This window comes from Ranitomeya variabilis, chromosome 1 (assembly GCF_051348905.1).
Source record: "Ranitomeya variabilis isolate aRanVar5 chromosome 1, aRanVar5.hap1, whole genome shotgun sequence".
Classification (NCBI taxonomy): Eukaryota; Metazoa; Chordata; class Amphibia; order Anura; family Dendrobatidae; genus Ranitomeya; species Ranitomeya variabilis.
This window is the reverse complement of record NC_135232.1, coordinates 1,115,930,064-1,115,953,503: the sequence shown is the minus strand read 5'-3', so window position 1 is coordinate 1,115,953,503 and position 23,440 is coordinate 1,115,930,064. Positions and strand designations below refer to the sequence as shown.

Sequence of the window (23,440 nt, the reverse complement as noted above, 5' to 3'; positions counted from 1 at the left end):
GATCATAACAGTAGTTCCTCAGGCTGGCTCGAGATGTCTAGGAATTTTTTAGGCACGTTCACCGGCTTCCTCTAGTTGTTTTGGATAGGTTCAGATTTGCGATCAGTCCAGTTACCATCTCCCTAGAGCTCGTCCTTAGTTTATTCACTTGCTGGTCTATTTGTGATCCTCAGCCATTAAGGATCACAACAGTACAGCCGGCCTACAAAGTGTTAATTGCATGGCAGAAGCAGGAGAAAAGAAGCCTTGAGAATTTTTTTTTTTCTTCTTGTTGTTGCCGTGTGTCTAGCTGCTATGCTAGCTTCTCTCCTCCTCTTAATCTTGGTGTGGCTCTGAGTTCAGCTGCTGACATGGATGTCCAGAGCTTGGCTTCCAGTCTGGATCATCTTGCTGCTAGGGTTCAAAGTATTCAGGATTTTGTTGTTCACAGTCCTATGTCTGAGCCTAGAACACCTATTCCGGAGTTGTTTTCTGGAGATAGATCTAGGTTCCTGAATTTTAAGAACAATTGTAAGTTGTTTCTTTCTTTGAAACCTCGTTCCTCTGGTGATGCCGTTCAGCAAGTTAAGATTATCATTTCCTTTTTGCGAGGTGACCCACAAGATTGGGCCTTCGCATTGGCGCCAGGGGATCCTGCATTGCTTAGTGTAGATGCGTTTTTTCTGGCCCTTGGATTGCTCTATGAGGAACCTAATCTTGAGAACCAGGCTGAGAAAGCGTTATTGGCCCTCTCGCAGGGGCAAGATGAAGCAGGGGTGTACTGCCAGAAATTTCAGAAATGGTCGGTGCTTACTCAGTGGAATGAGTGTGCCCTGGCTGCTAATTTCAGAGAAGGTCTTTCTGAAGCCATTAAGAATGTCATGGTGGGGTTCCCTACGCCTGCAGGTCTGAATGAGTCAATGACTCTGGCCATTCAGATTGATCGGCGGTTGCGGGAGCGCAAACCTGTGCACCATTTGGTGGTGTCTTCTGAACAGACACCTGAATCTGTGCAATGTGACAGAATTCTGACCAGAAGTGAACGGCAAAATTATAGACGGCAAAATGGGTTGTGCTTTTACTGTGGTGACTCAGCTCATGTTATCTCAGCATGCTCTAAGCGCAAAAAAAAGGTTGATAAATCTGTCACCATTGGTACTTTACAGCCTAAGTTCATTTTGTCTGTTACCCTGATTTGTTCCCTGTCATCTTATCCGGTTAATGCCTTTGTAGATTCAGGTGCTGCCCTGAGTCTGATGGATTGGTCATTTGCCAGGCGCTGTGGTTTTGATTTGGAGCCTTTAAAATTCCCTATTCCACTAAGGGGAATTGACTCTACACCATTGGCTACGAATAGACCTCAGTACTGGACACAAGTGACCATGTGCATGACTCCTGTTCATCAGGAGGTGATTCGCATTCTTGTATTGCATAATTTGCATGATGTCATCGTGTTGGGTCTACCATGGTTGCAGACTCATAATCCAGTCCTGGATTGGAAAGCTATGTCTGTGTCAAGTTGGGGTTGTCAGGGAATTCATGGTGACGCTCCTGTGGTGTCAATTGCTTCGTCCACTCCTTCTGAAGTCCCTACGTTTTTTTCAGACTACCAGGATGTATTTGAGGAGCCCAAACTCAATTCTCTACCTCCTCATAGGGACTGTGATTGTGCTATAAATTTGATTCCTGGTAGTAAGTTTCCTAAGGGACGACTTTTCAATTTATCTGTGCCGGAGCATGCTGCCATGCGGAGTTATATAAAGGAGTCTTTGGAGAAGGGACATATTCGCCCATCCTCTTCCCCTCTTGGTGCAGGATTCTTTTTTGTGGCTAAGAAGGATGGTTCCCTGAGACCTTGTATTGATTATCGCCTTTTGAATAAAATCACGGTCAAATTTCAGTATCCTTTGCCATTGTTAACTGATTTGTTTGCTCGCATTAGGGGGTCTAGTTGGTTCACCAAGATAGATCTTCGTGGTGCGTATAACCTTGTGCGTATAAAACAGGGTGATGAATGGAAAACTGCCTTTAATACACCTGAAGGCCATTTTGAGTACCTGGTGATGCCTTTTGGACTTTCTAATGCTCCTTCAGTCTTTCAGTCCTTTATGCATGACATCTTCCGTGAATATCTGGATAAGTTTATGATTGTGTATCTGGATGATATTCTGGTTTTTTCGGATGATTGGGAGTCTCATGTTAAGCAGGTCAGGATGGTCTTTCAGGTCCTGCGTGACAATGCTTTATTTGTGAAGGGCTCAAAATGTCTTTTTGGAGTCCAGAAGATTTCTTTTTTGGGTTTCATTTTTTCTCCTTCTACTATTGAGATGGACCCAGTCAAGGTTCAGGCTATTCATGACTGGACGCAGCCTACATCTGTTAAGAGTCTTCAGAAGTTCTTGGGTTTTGCTAATTTTTACCGTCGCTTCATAGCTAATTTTTCTGGTGTTGTTAAGCCTTTGACGGATTTGACCAAGAAAGGTTCTGATGTGACTAATTGGTCCTCTGCGGCTGTGGAGGCCTTTCGGGAGCTGAAGCGCCGGTTTTCTTCGGCTCCGGTCTTATGTCAGCCAGATGTCTCACTTCCCTTCCAGCTGGAGGTTGATGCTTCCAAGATTGGAGCGGGGGCTGTTTTGTCGCAGCGAAGCTCCGATGACTCTGTGATGAAGCCATGTGCTTTCTTTTCAAGAAAGTTTTCGCCTGCCGAGCGGAATTATGATGTCGGTAATCGAGAGTTGTTGGCTATGAAGTGGGCATTTGAGGAGTGGCGACATTGGCTCGAGGGAGCTAAGCATCGTGTGGTGGTCTTGACTGATCACAAGAATTTGATTTACCTCGAGTCGGCCAAGCGGCTGAATCCCAGACAGACTCGTTGGTCGTTGTTTTTCTCTCGTTTTGATTTCGTGGTTTCGTACCTGCCTGGTTCGAAGAATGTGAAGGCTGATGCTCTTTCTAGGAGTTTTGTGCCTGACTCTCCTGGAGATTCAGAGCCGGCTGGTATCCTTAGAGAAGGGGTGATTTTGTCTGCCATCTCCCCAGATTTGCGACGTGTGCTGCAAGAGTTTCAGGCGGATAGACCTGATCACTGTCCACCGGAGAGACTGTTTGTCCCGGATAGATGGACCAACAGAGTCATCTCCGAGGTTCATTCTTCGGTGTTGGCGGGCCATCCTGGAATATTTGGTACCAGAGACTTGGTGGCCAGGTCTTTTTGGTGGCCTTCCTTGTCGCGGGATGTGCGTTCCTTTGTTCAGTCTTGTGGAATTTGTGCTCGGGCTAAGCCTTGCTGTTCTCGAGCCAGTGGTTTGCTGTTACCTTTGCCTGTCCCGAAGAGGCCTTGGACGTACATTTCCATGGATTTTATTTCTGATCTCCCTGTCTCTCAGAGAATGTCTGTCATCTGGGTGGTGTGTGATCGTTTTTCTAAGATGGTCCATTTGGTGCCCTTGCCTAAGTTGCCTTCCTCCTGCGAGTTGGTTCCACTGTTTTTTCAAAATGTGGTTCGTTTGCACGGGATTCCTGAGAACATTGTTTCTGACAGAGGATCCCAGTTTGTGTCTAGATTTTGGCGGACCTTTTGTGCTAAATTGGGCATTGATTTGTCTTTTTCGTCGGCCTTCCATCCTCAGACGAATGGCCAAACCGAGCGAACTCATCAGACCTTGGAGACTTATTTAAGATGTTTTGTTTCTGCTGATCAGGACGACTGGGTTACTTTTTTGCCGTTGGCCGAGTTTGCCCTTAATAATCGGGCTAGTTCTGCTACTTTGGTTTCTCCTTTTTTTTGTAATTCGGGGTTTCATCCCCGTTTTTCCTCGGGTCAGGTGGAGCCTTCTGACTGTCCTGGAGTGGATGTTGTGGTTGATAGGTTGTATCAGATTTGGAATCATGTGGTGGACAATTTGAAGCTGTCTCTAGAGAAGGCTCAGCTCTTTGCCAACCGCCGTCGCTGTGTGGGTCCCCGACTTCGCGTTGGGGACTTGGTGTGGTTGTCTTCTCGCTTCGTTCCTATGAAGGTCTCCTCTCCTAAGTTCAAGCCTCGGTTTATCGGTCCTTATAAGATTCTGGAAGTCCTTGGCTCTGTGTCATTTCGTCTGGACCTCCCAGCATCATTTGCTATTCATAATGTGTTCCATCGCTCGTTGTTGCGGAGGTATGTGGTGCCTGTGGTTCCTCCGGTTGAGCCTCCTGCCCCGGTGCTGGTTGAGGGAGAATTGGAATACGTGGTGGAGAAGATCTTGGATTCTCGTATTTCTAGACGGAGGCTCCAGTATTTGGTTAAATGGAAGGGCTATGGTCAGGAGGATAATTCTTGGGTTGTCGCCTCTGATGTTCATGCGGCCGATTTGGTTCGTGCCTTCCATGTGGCTCATCCTGATCGCCCTGGCGGTTTTCATGAGGGTTCGGTGACCCCTCCTCAAGGGGGGGGTACTGTTGTGAACTCTGTGTTCAGGCTCCCTCTTGTGGTCACTGGTGGTATGGTGTGACTTTTGCTTTGGGCTCCCCCTGGTGGCTTTGTCTGTTATCCTGCTGGTCTCTGGCTATCAGCTGGTTCGTTATCCTCTGGGAGGTTCCTATATAGCTCTGTGTTACTTCCACTTGTTGCCGGCTGTCGATGTATTCAGTGCTACTCAGATTCCTTCTGTCTACCTTGCTCCCAGTCCATCCAGCTCAAGCTAAGTTTTGTTTGCTCATTTTTTTATCAGCAGTGTTTTTCATGTTTTCTGTTCCAGCTTGCTAAAATGTAATTCCCTCGCTTGCTGGTTGCTCTAGTGGGCTGAGTTTCTCCCCACACACCGTTAGTTGTTGTGTGGGTTCTTGAAATCTCAGGATGGATGTTTTGTAATGGTTTTTTATTGATCGCATAGACCCCTGCTTTGTTTTCTGCTTTCTAGTACTAGTGGGCCTCTTTTGCTGAATCTGATTTCATCCCTATGTATGTGCCTTCTTCTTACTTCACCGTTAATATTTGTTGGGGGCTTCTATATCTTTGGGGATTATTTCTCTGGAGGCAAGCGAGGTCTTTATTTCTCTTTAGGGGTAGCTAGTTCCTCAGGCTGGCTCGAGACGTCTAGGAATTTTTTAGGCACGTTCACCGGCTACCTCTAGTTGTTTTGGATAGGTTCAGATTTGCGATCAGTCCAGTTACCATCTCCCTAGAGCTCGTCCTTAGTTTATTCACTTGCTGGTCTATTTGTGATCCTCAGCCATTAAGGATCATAACAACATCCTCTATATACTGCACCACACAGGGCACATTCTCTATATACTACACCACACGGGACACCTCCTCTATATACTACACCACACGGGACACATCCTCTATATACTGCACCACACAGGGCACATCCTCTATATACTGCACCACACAGGGCACATCCTCTATATACTACACCACACGGGACACCTCCTCTATATACTACACCACACGGGACACATCCTCTATATACTACACCACACGGGACACATCGTCTATATACTACACCACAGGGGACACATCCTCTATATACTACACCACACGGGACACATCCTCTATATACTACACCACACGGGACACATCCTCTATATACTACACCACACGGGACACATCCTCTATATACTACACCACACGGGACACCTCCTCTATATACTACACCGCACGGGACACATCCTCTATATACTACACCACACAATACACATCCTCTATATACTACACCACACGGGACACCTCCTCTATATACTACACCACACGGGACACATCCTCTATATACTACACCACACGGGACACATCCTCTATATACTACACCACACAGGACACATCCTCTATATACTGCACCACACTGGACACATCCTCTATATACTACACCACACGGGACACATCCTCTATACACTACACCACACGGGACACATCCTCTATATACTACACCACACGGGACACATCCTCTATATACTACACCACACGGGACACATCCTCTATATACTACACCACACGGGACACATCCTCTATATACTACACTGTGAAGGAAGAAATTAAGAAAGAATCTCCATTTTTGTGCTTTTCGACTCCATTTTGTTGTTTTGATATAAATTTTGTTAGTAGGCTAAACTTTACCGCTGGTATGAGACCTTGATTGTTGCAACTTGGGCAGAACATGAGACTGAGAGTATGAGACCTTGATTGTTGCAACTTGGACAGAACATGAGACTGAGGGTGTATTGTTCTACAAAACTTTGACGCACAGATTGTTCCTGTATTCTTATAGGCTAAGAACCGTGAGCGTGTTCTTATGCTGATTGGTTGAAGTGTAATTTCTATGACTGTGATATAGTCATGCAGAATAAACGGGGGCCAGAGATCAGCTCGATCCCCCATACAGAGACACACGTCTCCGTCTGGTCATTTTCAGTTGCCGGCAACACTTTATATATTAATTTGGAAATCACTGGGTTAACCGTGAAGGATCACTTTAAATCCTCCCTCAACAGTTGGTGCCGAAACCCGGGATCCAAGCAGGAACGCCTCTGCCCCCCGGAGGACAACAAGACAAAGGACCCTCGGACCAGACGCAGGCACTGGAAAATTGGGACTGATCATCCCCCACAACAACCACGGTAAGTTGGCAGTTATACTGTCCAGACTGACCGTTTGGTGTGGTTTTCCTGTGTTTGTTGCTGCAAAGAGGATCTGAGGTTTGTCCCCGGAGGTGGGATGATTCTAGGGTGGAATCATATAGAGGTGTAGTTCCGTTGGAAGCCCAGTGCTTGAACCGTACCTCATAAGGGACGGACACCCCGGATTAACCAGTGATGTAATTCTCTTTACAGTCAAAATACCCTGAATTCCTGATCACTGTTAGAATCAGGAGCGGTGAGGTGATCGAAGATTGGGTAGGATGCGTAACTCAGGAATACATAGATATATATGTGTATGTCCAGGGGCGTCCGGAGGGGTTAAGTCTGAGACGCCCTCCTCCTTTCACTGAGGTGATCGAAGATGGGTAGGATGCATAACTCAGGAATATATTGATTTAAATATTTCCAGGGGTGTCCGGAGGGTTGAGTCTAAGACGCCCTCCTCCTTTCACTGAGTACCGCGATTTTGGGTTGTCCTAGCGGGGGACAGGTAAAAACCCTGAGTGGAATAGGCCACACAGCTGCTCTGGTAACTATACACGACTAAAAAGGGGTATTTCGCTTTAAAGGAGAATCAGTTCGTGGAAGAAGAAGACTTTGAATTGTGTGATAAAAATTAGATATTGTTAACCCAAAGAAGGGAAAAGAAATCTGTCAGGAATGCAGGGAAAATATTCTCAATCTGGTATGTGAATTGTGCGATGAAGATTTTGTAGAAATTAATTAAGTCTGAGAACTACTGTATTTCGTTTGTGTTTGTCTTTGAAATATCCGATGGGAGGGGTCGCGTAGCTGCGCTATTGCTTGTCTCTTTTCTCTGTGTAGAGGAATGCTGTGATCTCTCTTATGTCTGTGTCCTTGGAATGGAGAGAGCACATACTGTAACGGTGTTCTCTGTATTTTCTCTGGTAGATCTGTGTCTTGTTTAAGGCGACAATATTGTTTTGAAGTACAAAGAAATATTATAATCTGGAAAATTGAAGGTGAAATCTAGTGTCTAGTTTTAGAAGGAAATTTGTAAGTGACTGGTAAAAGCAAGTTGAGTGGTTGATATATAGCAAATTGAGGATCAACAGAGAAAGTGAATTCTAGTTGTTTTTGTTACCGTTACGTTGAAAAAGGAAAGTTGTCTACTCCTATGATAAAGTCTGGATGTTTTGTGGTACCGGAAGGAATTGATAAAGTCCCTGCTTGATGATAAGGTCCCTCCCCAGGAAATCAAGCCTCTTCTCCCGACCGTAAGCTCTGTGGGTTGCCAAAACTTAGTGCGCCTCCACCCTATGATCCGGCTGCGTGGATCTGTGATGTATGCGGAGTTACTAATTCCCAGTGTAGAGAGGTCCATTACAATTGTGAAGCAAAGAAGACCCGGAGTTGTAGCCCCCACCTTTCCCTTGCTAAACGCTGACAGCCCCCCCTGACAGCCCCCCTTTTCACAGCTGCAAGGACGAAGCTTCATTCCTTATCAGAGTTCAGCCCCTGCCCTCCCCACCTTACACAAATCTAGTCTCATACTAAGATATCCCTTTTAACCCTGTCTGGGAATCTCCCTCCCCAGCCCCATGTCAATTCTCAGATCAAGAGCTTGTTTTAATTAGAGTAGATAACAGACCCAATAAATATACTTTTATAAAACCTATCCCTGTGGGACCCTTCCCTGAAGTTACTGCTCAGTTCGTAATCTCTCCCTTATGTCCGGTAAATTTACTGGGGGCAGATTTATTATTACAGTTCCGCTCCAGAATACAATTCCAAGATGATGGTCCTGATGGACCCAGATTCTCCCCCAATAATGCCTGTAGAACCAGTAAAAGTGTTTCTCAAACCTGGTGCCCCTTTTTCTAAAGTCCATCAATACCCTTTGAAATATGATCAGGAGCAGTGTCTCAAGGGGCAAATACAAATGTTATTCGATAATGGTGCCCTGATACCCTGTGTTTCCCCATGTAACACACCCTTGTTTCCCGTTAAGAAAAAGACCCCACCCAGCCAATCCCTTGTGTACCGGCTGGTACAAGATCTACAGGCATTTAATGCAGTTACTGTTCCAGAAACTCCGGTGGTGTCTAAGCCACATACTCTTTTGTCCCAGATATCTCAGGATGCTGCTTGGTTCATAGTTATCAATCTTGCCAATGTCTTCTTCAGCATTCCATTACACCCAGATTGCCAGTTCTGTTTGCATTCATTTATCAGGGATGACAATTGATGTGGACAGTTATGCCAAGGGGGGGCCAGTCATAGCCCAAGAGTGTCAGGCCTACCTTGCCACTTATGGCCCCTTGCAAACAGGAGAGACTATGGCCACCCCACACGATGTATATAGTATCCTTGATCAAGTACAATCTGGCCACATGTCCATGGCTAGACAGCTGCGACTTCAGTGTGCTATTCTCATGTCTATTAATGTGATTTTAAAAAGGTGCGCTGTCCTGAACCCCGCTACTCTTCCCCTAGTTCCTATGGATCCAAAGGGGGGAGGAGTAGGTGATATAAAAAAGGACATTCTTTCTTTCTAGAATGGATCCAGAGGAACAAGATTAGGTTTCCAAACCACATGATTGTCTGAAATTGATGTCTCAGGAAACGGCTGGTCTCTAGTGTGCCTATTCTAATGCTGATTTTGAGCTTTTTGTAGATGGATCCCGTCACCAAGATGACCAAGGACGCTTCTGTACCAGATATGCTGTGGTCTCAGAACATGAGGTAATCAAGGCAGAGTTAATGCCAGCTCATATGTCTGCACAAGAAGCAGAAGGTAAGACTGTAAATATCTACACTGATTCCAGGTATGCTTTTGGCATTACACACGGTTCTGGGCCTATCTGGAGAGCCAGGGCTTTCCTGACAGCAAATGGCCACCCCTTTAAATATGCTGAGGCAGTCCAGCAACTTATGAATGCACTACAGCTTCCCACCCAAACAGGCATCATAAAGGTAAAGGCACATACCAAAGGCACTGATGGATGGACAAAAAGGGTAATGCACTGCAGCAAGCACTCCTGTGGCCTCTCAAGTACATCACCTAGACACCCCACCATCTCCACTTGTGTTGAAAGACATCTTAGCCCGGTTACAAGAACAGGCAAGTAAGGAGGAGAAAAATAGGTGGCAAAAGATAGGGGCTTGCTCTGATACCGTCACTGGACTATGGGGGAGGGGTGAAAAGGTCTGCCTACCACAGGTACTGTACCCAATGATGGCACAGGTTCTGCACGGGAATGTGCACCACTCGAAGACGGCCATGTGTGACACCCTACAGAGACAATGGATTGCCCCCGGGGTTTTCCACCTGCGCAGAAAGGCAGGTACAGAGCTGCATGATATGTGCCACACATAATCAGAGTAGGACAGTGAAAACCCCATCCAAACACACTCCCCGGCCCCTTTAACCAATTCCAGAGACTGCAGATTGATTATATTCAGTTACCTAGGGTAGGGACGTATGAGTATGTGTTGGTCTGCATTGATTTATTTTCAGGTTGGCCAGAAGCCTACCCAGTTGCCAAAGCTACGGCTAAGACAACGGTGAAGAAACTGATGGCTGAGATCATATGCAGGTATGGAGTTCCTGAAGTCATTGAAAACGATCGGGGTTCCCATTTTACTGGAGAGATCATGTCAGAGGTAATGGCAGCACTGGGGGTAAGTCAAGCATTGCATACTCCATCCACAGAGTAGTGGAAAAGTGGAGAGACTAAATGGAACTCTTAAGCCTAAAATCCAGAAGGCAATGACAGAGACTGGTAAACCATGGACAGAATGTCTCCCTCTAGCTTTGTTTTCAGTAAGATATACCCCAAACAGGAAGACAGGACTGTCACCGTATGAGATTCTGTTTGGCAGGGGCCCCAATCTTGAATGTTTCTTTCCACAACAGTTGCAGCTCAAGTACTGGGACTTGACTAGCTATGTGCAGGCCTTACATGGACACCTTGCCAAAGTGCATTTAACCGTTTTCAGTTCTTTTCCAGACCCAGACAAGGTTCCTGGACACCATCCCTTTGTGCCAGGAGACCTGGTGTATGTGAAAAAGTTTGTGCGCAGAGATTGTCTCCAGCCGAGATTTGAAGGACCCCACACGGTGATCCTGGTCACCCCCACTGCAGTAAAGCTGGAAGGAAAGAGCACCTGGATCCATGCTTCACACTGTAAAAGAGACCGAACCAGTGTTTAGTCACAGTAGTGACTGAAGGGAAATGTTGCTGTTGTTTTTGATCCTGGAACTGAGGGCTATCCTCGCCCCTACCTCTTTGGTCCCTATTGTAAAAATAAGAATTCTGGTTCCATTATTCTCTGGGTAAACCTGACAGCCCCGGCAAATATCTGGCGATTTGATTTTTGTGATGTAGTCAAGTGCCCCGAGACTGAACGGGTTGTAGAGGGGATCATCCAGTTTTATATATGTATTACCAGAAATGACAACGATAATTGTTATTATTAGACTGATGCCGCCTGGAATACAGGGGATGATTGGGGATATAAACCTAGCGAAGCCATGTTCCCTAAGGATAGAACGGGTAGGAGTCTCCGTGAGAGAATGCATCTAACAGACCTTCTGCAACCACTTAGGGGCTGTAAATGGGGTAAAAGTTGTCACCCCCCCCTCCTAAATCTCGAAAGCCCCCAATCTGCTGATCTGCAGACATTTGTACTGGGAAGGCATTATAATTATGTATTTAGTAGTGGATACCATGGGAATTTAGGCCCAGGTGAGCGTTTGCAAACTGTAGTCAATGAAGTGATCCCCATTCCAGGTCTCAGTTGGCAAGAGGTTTTCTCCATAGAAACACAAACAGCCCCAAGGAAAAACCTATGGTTAGAATGGGTGAGATACAATGTAAGAGTCCAGAATATCTCTGTAGGATGTATTGCTTGTGCTGCTGCGAATACACACCTATACACACATGCATTGCTTTTTCCTGATGACAACACCACTGCCTGTGTCATGAACTTGTTGAAAGGTTTGAAGTCCACTGATTGCCCAGATTACGTCCCACTAATTCATGAGGAACCTAAACTAAAGGTCCCAGGAGAAGTAACCGTATTAGGTGACAATTACACCTGCTATAATTCCCACGACACCACAGGTACACTAGTAGGGATCTTCGAGACAGGTTTCTGCAAAGGGAGCAGTTCTCTAGATACTGATTTGTTAACCAAACATACAGAATATATGTACGACATTTATTGGTTATGTGGAGATGGTAAGCTCCGTCCTAGGTTGCCTAATGCCTGGATAGGCCAATGCACCCCTGTTAAACTAGCCATGCAGTTCAAGATTTTACTTTGAGATCCAAAGATACCTGATGAACCTACCAGAAAGAGGAGAAGTCTCGATCAGCTCTACATGAGTTATGAAGAAGATCCAATAATATATATTGATGCTATTGGGGTGCCAAGGGGGGTGCCTGACCAGTTTAAAGCCCAGAACCAGATTTATGCTGACTTTGCTTCTATAATCCCACAGGTGCAGATTAATAAAAATGTTGAATGGATCAAATATATATATATATTACAGAGAACAAAGATTTGTTAATTATAGCTGTGATGCCTTTTAGGGTATAGTTGAGGATTTGGGCCCTAACACTTGTATGACCCGTGCTGCAACCCGACCTAAGAGAATTACACTGAATCCTGTCCAGACAAGATCACATGCAGTGATATAAGAAGCTGACACAGGATTGTGGTTGGTGGATACTGGAGACATTAACTTTTAGGAGTAGGCTGACAGTAATCCTTTTGGGAAGGAGCTGTAGACCAGTATGTCATGTCGCCCCCACCACCAGAGAACCAACCACATCAGGTAGGGTAAGACAGATACATGAGTATTATCCCTGGAGGCCCTCTGACTAGCTAGCTATGCAAAAACAATTGGCTGACCCTGAGAACCAACCTTTCTCATTTTACAAACAAATAATGATAATATGATGGACGTATAAGTGCACCTAGGCAGGCCTAGGTAGTTAGTGAAAGCAATCCCGACTGGCACCTTCCTCAATCAAGAAGTAGACCCACCAGAGTACGATGGTACTGATCCAGGGGAGATCCCTAAGTATGTCCCCCTCAAAAGAGTAGACAGAACCCCTCATTCTCAGATGATGCTAAGAGATTTAGTTTAGGGACAGTGGGAGAACTCCATGTGAGGTTAGTGAAGGGTTCAGCTGCCTGGAGGCCTCTCGCTAGGGGAGAGTTTCTGAGGTGTCTGGATGAAGAAATCCACCTCCCCTTTTCCCATCACATGGACAGTCTCGAAGGATCTTTCTTTAGGGGAAAAACTTAGTATTTAGGGGGGATTGTCAAGGTGAAAATATATTTTCTTATATACTTTTTGTACTGCCATACTCTTATACTGTGAAACGATAACTTTTTCCTATGCTTGCAGATATAACTGTATTTAAAATGGCTGCCAGTATTCACCTTTATCCTTGTTATGTATGTAATACTAAAACTTGTTTTTTTGGTGTATTTCTGTGTGTATTAGGAAATTCTGCACTAGGATAACTAATGATGAAACCAAAAGTGTTGCTATCTCTGCTCTTCTCTACACCGATTTCACAAAGTTATCTGATGAAGATGTTGAAGCCAAGCGCATGGCTGTCTTCAAAAGATCCCCACTACTGTTATCAATAATTGTTATTCGTAAATTCTAGTATACAGGGGGGACGGGTACGCCGCAGCAGCCATGTGAAGACCAGTATACCCCTCGAGCTTAGAGCTTGGGATAGTATCTCTGATGCTGGACATTAATTAACAAAATTTATCTAGGGGGGAATGTGAAGGAAGAAATTAAGAAAGAATCTCCATTTTTGTGCTTTTCGACTCCATTTTGTTGTTTTGATATAAATTTTGTTAGTAGGCTAAACTTTACCGCTGGTATGAGACCTTGATTGTTGCAACTTGGGCAGAACATGAGACTGAGGGTATGAGACCTTGATTGTTGCAACTTGGACAGAACATGAGACTGAGGGTGTATTGTTCTACAAAACTTTGACGCACAGATTGTTCCTGTATTCTTATAGGCTAAGAACCGTGAGCGTGTTCTTATGCTGATTGGTTGAAGTGTAATTTCTATGACTGTGATAAAGTCATGCAGAATAAACGGGGGCCAGAGATCAGCTCGATCCCCCATACAGAGACACACGTCTCCGTCTGGTCATTTTCAGTTGCCGGCAACACTTTATATATTAATTTGGAAATCACTGGGTTAACCGTGAAGGATCACTTTAAATCCTCCCTCAACAACACCACACAGGACACATCCTCTATATACTACACCACACGGGACACATCCCCTATATACTACACCACACAGGACACATCCTCTATATACTGCACCACACGGGACACATCCTCTATATACTACACCACACGGGACACATCCTCTATATACTACACCTCACGGGACACATCCTCTATATACTACACGGGGCACATCCTCTATATACTACACCATACATCCTCTATATACTGCACCACACATCCTCTATATACTACACCACACGGGACACATCCTCTATATACTGCACCACACAGGACACATCCTCTATATACTACACCACACGGGACACATCCTCTATATACTACACCACACGGGACACATCCTCTATATACTACACCACATGGGACACATCCTCTATATACTGCACCACACAGGACACATCTTCTATACACTACATCACACGGGACACATCCTCTATATACTACACCACACAATACACATCTTCTATATACTACACCACACGGGACACCTCCTCTATATACTACACCACACGGGACACATCCTCTATATACTACACCACACAGGACACATCCTCTATATACTACACCACACAGGACACATCCTCTATATACTACACCACACGGGACACATCCCCTATACACTACACCACAAGGGACACATCCTCTATATACTACACCACACGGGACACATCCCCTATATACTACACCACACAGGACACATCCTCTATATACTACACCACACGGGACACATCCCCTATATACTACACCACACGGGACACATCCTTTATATACTACACCACACGGGACACATCCTCTATATACTACACCTCACGGGACACATCCTCTATATACTACACCACACGGGGCACATCCTCTATATACTACACCACACATCCTCTATATACTACACCTCACGGGACACATCCTCTATATACTACACCACACGGGGCACATCCTCTATATACTACACCACACATCCTCTATATACTACACCACACGGGACACATCCTCTATATACTACACCACACGGGACACATCCTCTATATACTACACCACATGGGACACATCCCCTATATACTACACCACACAGGACACATCCTCTATATACTACACCACACGGGACACATCCCCTATATACTACACCACACGGGACACATCCTCTATATACTACACCTCACGGGACACATCCTCTATATACTACACCACACGGGGCACATCCTCTATATACTACACCACACATCCTCTATATACTACACCACACGGGACACATCCTCTATATACTACACCACATGGGACACATCCTCTATATACTACATCACACGGGACACATCCTCTATATACTGCACCACACGGGACACATTCTCTATATACTACACCACACGGGACACATCCTCTATATACTGCACCACACAGGACACATCCTCTATATACTGCACCACACGGGACACCTCCTCTATATACTACACCACACGGGACACATCCTCTATATACTACACCACACGGGACACATCCTCTATATACTACACCACACGGGACACATCCTCTATATACTACACCACACAGGACACATCCTCTATATACTACACCACACGGGGCACATCCTCTATATACTACACCACACGGGACACATCCTCTATATACTACACCACACGGGACACCTCCTTTATATACTACACCACACGGGACACTTCCTCTATATACTACACCACACAGGACACATCCTCTATATACTGCACCACACGGGACACTTCCTCTATATACTACACCACACAGGACACATCCTCTATATACTACACCACACGGGACATTTCCTCTATATACTACACCACACAGGACACATCCTCTATATACTACACCACACGGGACACCTGCTCTATATACTACACCACACGGGACACATCCTCTATATACTACACCACACATCCTCTATATACTACACCACACGGGACACCTCCTCTATATACTACACCACACGGGACACATCCTCTATATACTGCACCACGCGGGACACATCCTCTATATACTGCACCACACGGGACACATCCTCTATATACTACACCACACAGGACACATCCTCTATATACTACACCACACAGGACACATCCTCTATATACTACACCACACGGGACACTTCCTCTATATACTACACCACACAGGACACTTCCTCTATATACTACACCACACAGGACACATCCTCTATATACTGCACCACACGGGACACTTCCTCTATATACTACACCACACAGGACACATCCTCTATATACTACACCACACGGGACATTTCCTCTATATACTACACCACACAGGACACATCCTCTATATACTACACCACACGGGACACCTCCTCTATATACTACACCACACGGGACACATCCTCTATATACTACACCACACATCCTCTATATACTACACCACACGGGACACCTCCTCTATATACTACACCACACTGGACACATCCTCTATATACTGCACCACACGGGACACATCCTCTATATACTGCACCACACGGGACACATCCTCTATATACTGCACCTCACGGGACACATCCTCTATATACTACACCACACGGTGAATGAATATCAGATATTAGATAAATTAATCCCTTTTAATCCCTAGACATGTCAGGAATACTTCATATCAGGAAACCTGCAGTAGTGGTTTTAGTCATCCCGGGAGTGTTTCCGCTATGGAACACTTTTATGATCCCTGAGAAGTTACACACATCTTACTCTTTGTTATCATAACAATGTTTTAATCAGTAACATAAGAACTTAGGAGAGGTATCAGAATTTTGTGTATGAAAATCGTGAGGAACATTTTAATAAATGCAGGGCGAGGGATGGGAGGGCTCTTGGAGATTCAATTTAAAAGGATCCGCAATCTTATTTAATTAGTTATCGCCATTGCCAATTGCATTATGGAATATATCATTTATTTTTCCTGGAAAACATTTCCTATTAACAATGACCAGTTAAGTAATTACATTTGGTGACATTTGTGTAATGAAAGTTTCATTTCGCAGCTCGCAAAAAAAAAGTGCTTAACATGGCTATCCCGGCCTTGGGGTACAAGTCTGCAGTCACTCTTTGTGACTGCAGACTTGTGAATTCTTACAGCACGCAGTGTTCGCAGTGTACATTTCCATGGTTACAAACACTGTCACTATGTGAGTGGTTGTAACCGTGGATACCTAAGCTACTACAATGCCCTGCACATGGGGTAAGCAACTTAGCTTATCAGAAGAACTAAACTACATTTCTAATTGGAGGTATTTGCCAATATTATTATTGTTACACCTACTACATATTGGCATAGGATCTTGGAGGTCGGAATACCCCTTTAAGATTTTTTTTTTAATTTTTCCATTAAGCTGTGTTACAACTGTTTTTTGCAGTGCAAACAGTTGTTCTTATTGTTAATATTCTGCGATACATACTACATTTTGATTGCTTTTATTGCACTTTTTGAAGGAGGTGTGATAACCTAAAACTAAAGCAAATCTTCCATTTTGATTTTTTTCCCTGCAGCTGCCGGGTATGGCACCGACTCACCTCCTCTGGCCTTACCATGCACGTGGGCCCATTGGAGGATATACTATTACGGCCTAAATCGGGAAGGGGTTAAAGGCGCTCTGGGTAGATTTATATTTTACATATGGGCAGGGGACATGTGGAAGCTTTGCGTCTAACCAATGGCAAAGACATTAGCTGAGGAAACCTTTCAGTATCTCAGCTGAACAAACTACAAGTCACTCTGCCTTTCTGCTCCCTGCTGGTCATGATGAATTAAGCTTTGTACCATGTTTTGTACCTGGGATTATCTAGTACCATGCTATGTACCTGGGATTATCTTGTACCATGCTATGTACCTGGGATTATCTTGTACCCTGCTATGTACCTGGGATTATCTTGTACCATGCTATGTACCTGGGATTATCTTGTACCATGCTATGTACCTGGGATTATCTAGTACCATGCTATGTACCTGGCATTATCTTGTGCCATGCTATGTACCTGGGATTATCTAGTACCATGCTATGTACCTGGGATTATCTAGTACCATGCTATGTACCTGGGATTATCTAGTACCATGCTATGTACCTGGGATTATCTAGTACCATGCTATGTACCTGGGATTATCTAGTACCATGCTATGTACCTGGGATTATTTTGTACCATGCTATGTACCTGGGATTATCTTGTACCATGCTATGTACCTGGGATTATCTAGTACCATGCTATGTACCTGGGATTATCTAGTACCATGCTATGTACCTGGGATTATCTTGTACCATGCTATGTACCTGGGATTATCTAGTACCATGCTATGTACCTGGGATTATTTTGTACCATGCTATGTACCTGGGATTATCTTGTACCATGCTATGTACCTGGGATTATCTAGTACCATGCTATGTACCTGGGATTATCTTGTACCATGCTATGTACCTGGGATTATCTTGTACCATGCTATGTACCTGGGATTATCTAGTACCATGCTATGTACCTGGGATTATCTTGTACCATGCTATGTACCTGGGATTATCTAGTACCATGCTATGTACCTGGGATGATCTTGTACCATGCTATGTACCTGGCATTATCTTGTACCATGCTATGTACCTGGCATTATCTTGTACCATGCTATGTACCTGGCATTATCTTGTACCTTGCTATGTACCTGGCATTATCTTGTACCATGCTATGTACCTGGGATTATCTTGTACCATGCTATGTACCTGGGATTATCTAGTACCATGCTATGTACCTGGGATTATCTAGTACCATGCTATGTACCTGGGATGATCTTGTACCATGCTATGTACCTGGGATTATCTTGTACCTTGCTATGTACCTGGGATTATCTTGTACCATGCTATGTACCTGGGATTATCTAGTACCATGCTATGTACCTGGGATTATCTAGTACCATGCTATGTACCTGGGATTATCTAGTACCATGCTATGTACCTGGGATTATCTAGTACCATGCTATGTACCTGGGATTATCTTGTACCATGCTATGTACCTGGGATTATCTAGTACCATGCTATGTACCTGGGATTATTTTGTACCATGCTATGTACCTGGGATTATCTTGTACCATGCTATGTACCTGGGATTATCTAGTACCATGCTATGTACCTGGGATTATCTTGTACCATGCTATGTACCTGGGATTATCTTGTACCATGCTATGTACCTGGGATTATCTAGTACCATGCTATGTACCTGGGATTATCTTGTACCATGCTATGTACCTGGGATTATCTAGTACCATGCTATGTACCTGGGATTATCTTGTACCTTGCTATGTACCCGGGATTATCTTGTACCATGCTATGTACCCGGGATTATCTAGTACCATGCTATGTACCTGGGATTATCTAGTACCATGCTATGTACCTGGGATTATCTAGTACCATGCTATGTACCTGGGATTATCTAGTACCATGCTATGTACCTGGGATTATCTAGTACCATGCTATGTACCTGGGATTATCTAGTACCATGCTATGTACCTGGGATGATCTTGTACCATGTTATGTACCTGGCATGATCTTGTACCATGCTATGTACCTGGGATGATCTTGTACCATGCTATGTACCTGGCATTATCTTGTACCATGCTATGTACCTGGGATTATCTAGTACCATGCTATGTACCTGGGATGATCTTGTACCATGTTATGTACCTGGCATTATCTTGTACCATGTTATGTACCTGGGATGATCTTGTACCATGCTATGTACCTGGTATTATCTTGTACCATGCTATGTACCTGGGATTATCTTGTACCATGCTATGTACCTGGCATTATTTTGTACCATGCTATGTACCTGGGATTATCTTGTACCATGTTATGTACCTGGGATTATCTTCTACCATGCTATGTACCTGGGATTATCTAGTACCATGCTATGTACCTGGGATTATCTTGTACCATGCTATGTACCTGGGATTATCTAGTACCATGCTATGTACCTGGGATTATTTTGTACCATGCTATGTACCTGGGATTATCTTGTACCATGCTATGTACCTGGGATTATCTAGTACCATGCTATCTACCTGGGATTATCTAGTACCATGCTATGTACCTGGGATTATCTAGTACCATGCTATGTACCTGGGATTATCTAGTACCATGCTATGTACCTGGGATTATCTAGTACCATGCTATGTACCTGGGATTATCTAGTACCATGCTATGTACCTGGGATTATTTTGTACCATGCTATGTACCTGGGATTATCTTGTACCATGCTATGTACCTGGGATTATCTAGTACCATGCTATGTACCTGGGATTATCTAGTACCATGCTATGTACCTGGGATTATCTAGTACCATGCTATGTACCTGGGATGATCTTGTACCATGCTATGTACCTGGGATTATCTTGTACCTTGCTATGTACCTGGGATTATCTAGTACCATGCTATGTACCTGGGATTATCTAGTACCATGCTATGTACCTGGGATTATCTAGTACCATGCTATGTACCTGGGATTATCTTGTACCATGCTATGTACCTGGGATTATCTAGTACCATGCTATGTACCTGGGATTATTTTGTACCATGCTATGTACCTGGGATTATCTTGTACCATGCTATGTACCTGGGATTATCTAGTACCATGCTATGTACCTGGGATTATCTTGTACCATGCTATGTACCTGGGATTATCTTGTACCATGCTATGTACCTGGGATTATCTAGTACCATGCTATGTACCTGGGATTATCTTGTACCATGCTATGTACCTGGGATTATCTAGTACCATGCTATGTACCTGGGATGATCTTGTACCATGCTATGTACCTGGCATGATCTTGTACCATGCTATGTACCTGGCATTATCTTGTACCATGCTATGTACCTGGGATTATCTTGTACCATGCTATGTACCTGGGATTATCTTGTACCATGCTATGTACCTGGCATTATCTTGTACCATGCTATGTACCTGGGATGATCTTGTACCATGCTATGTACCTGGCATTATCTTGTACCATGCTATGTACCTGGCATTATCTTGTACCATGCTATGTACCTGGGATTATCTTGTACCATGCTATGTACCTGGGATTATCTTGTACCATGCTATGTACCTGGGATTATCTAGTACCATGCTATGTACCTGGGATTATCTTGTACCATGCTATGTACCTGGGATTATCTAGTACCATGCTATGTACCTGGGATTATCTAGTACCATGCTATGTACCTGGGATGATCTAGTACCATGTTATGTACCTGGGATGATCTTGTACCATGCTATGTACCTGGGATTATCTTGTACCATGCTATGTACCTGGGATTATCTTGTACCATGCTATGTACCTGGGATTATCTAGTACCATGCTATGTACCTGGGATTATCTAGTACCATGCTATGTACCTGGGATTATCTAGTACCATGCTATGTACCTGGGATTATCTAGTACCATGCTATGTACCTGGGATTATCTTGTACCATGCTATGTACCTGGGATTATCTTGTACCATGCTATGTACCTGGGATTATCTAGTACCATGCTATGTACCTGGGATTATCTTATACCATGCTATGTACCTGGGATTATCTAGTACCATGCTATGTACCTGGGATTATCTTGTACCATGCTATGTACCTGGGATTATCTTGTACCTTGCTATGTACCTGGGATTATCTTGTACCATGCTATGTACCTGGGATCATCTAGTACCATGCTATGTACCTGGGATTATCTAGTACCATGCTATGTACCTGGGATTATCTAGTACCATGCTATGTACCTGGGATTATCTAGTACCATGCTATGTACCTGGGATTATCTAGTACCATGCTATGTACCTGGGATTATTTTGTACCATGCTATGTACCTGGGATTATCTAGTACTATGCTATGTACCTGGGATTATCTAGTACCATGCTATGTACCTGGGATTATCTTGTACCATGCTATGTACCTGGGATTATCTTGTACCGTGCTATGTACCTGGCATTATCTTGTACCGTGCTATGTACCTGGGATTATCTAGTACCGTGCTATGTACCTGGGATTATCTTGTACCGTGCTATGTACCTGGGATTATCTTGTACCGTGCTATGTACCTGGGATTATCTAGTACCATGCTATGTACCTGGGATGATCTCGTACCATGCTATGTACCTGGGATGATCTTGTACCATGTTATGTACCTGGCATTATCTTGTACCATGCTATGTACCTGGGATGATCTTGTACCATGCTATGTACCTGGCATTATCTTGTACCATGCTATGTACCTGGCATTATCTTGTACCATGCTATGTACCTGGGATTATCTTGTACCATGCTATGTACCTGGCATTATCTTGTACCATGCTATGTACCTGGGATGATCTTGTACCATGCTATGTACCTGGCATTATCTTGTACCATGCTATGTACCTGGGATTATCTTGTACCATGCTATGTACCTGGCATTATTTTGTACCATGCTATGTACCTGGGATTATCTTGTACCATGCTATGTACCTGGGATTATCTTGTACCATGCTATGTACCTGGGATTATCTTGTACCATGCTATGTACCTGGGATTATCTTGTACCATGCTATGTACCTGGGATTATCTAGTACCATGCTATGTACCTGGGATTATCTAGTACCATGCTATGTACCTGGGATGATCTTGTACCATGCTATGTACCTGGGATTATCTTGTACCTTGCTATGTACCTGGGATTATCTTGTACCATGCTATGTACCTGGGATTATCTAGTACCATGCTATGTACCTGGGATTATCTAGTACCATGCTATGTACCTGGGATTATCTTGTACCATGCTATGTACCTGGGATTATCTAGTACCATGCTATGTACCTGGGATTATCTAGTACCATGCTATGTACCTGGCATTATCTTGTACCATGCTATGTACCTGGGATTATCTTGTACCATGCTATGTACCTGGCATTATCTTGTACCATGCTATGTACCTGGGATGATCTTGTACCATGCTATGTACCTGGCATTATCTTGTACCATGCTATGTACCTGGGATTATCTTGTACCATGCTATGTACCTGGCATTATTTTGTACCATGCTATGTACCTGGGATTATCTTGTACCATGCTATGTACCTGGGATTATCTTGTACCATGCTATGTACCTGGGATTATCTTGTACCATGCTATGTACCTGGGATTATCTTGTACCATGCTATGTACCTGGGATTATCTAGTACCATGCTATGTACCTGGGATTATCTAGTACCATGCTATGTACCTGGGATGATCTTGTACCATGCTATGTACCTGGGATTATCTTGTACCTTGCTATGTACCTGGGATTATCTTGTACCATGCTATGCACCTGGGATTATCTAGTACCATGCTATGTACCTGGGATTATCTAGTACCATGCTATGTACCTGGGATTATCTAGTACCATGCTATGTACCTGGGATTATCTAGTACCATGCTATGTACCTGGGATTATCTTGTACCATGCTATGTACCTGGGATTATTTTGTACCATGCTATGTACCTGGGATTATCTTGTACCATGCTATGTACCTGGGATTATCTAGTACCATGCTATGTACCTGGGATTATCTTGTACCATGCTATG

The 23,440-nt window shown here is 44.1% G+C and overlaps 1 protein-coding gene and 1 long non-coding RNA gene across 4 annotated transcripts in view; both read right to left on the bottom strand.

Moving 5' to 3' along the window:
- CTBP1 (C-terminal binding protein 1) overlaps nucleotides 1-23,440 on the bottom strand; it is a 571,211-nt gene that overhangs the window by 424,026 nt on the left and 123,745 nt on the right. The window lies entirely within an intron of this gene.
- On the bottom strand, nucleotides 11,880-13,836 carry LOC143793332 (uncharacterized). The gene is made up of 2 exons (XR_013220114.1): nucleotides 13,524-13,836; nucleotides 11,880-13,476 (listed from the first exon to the last, which is right to left on the bottom strand). It is a non-coding gene; the product is annotated as an uncharacterized LOC143793332 (long non-coding RNA).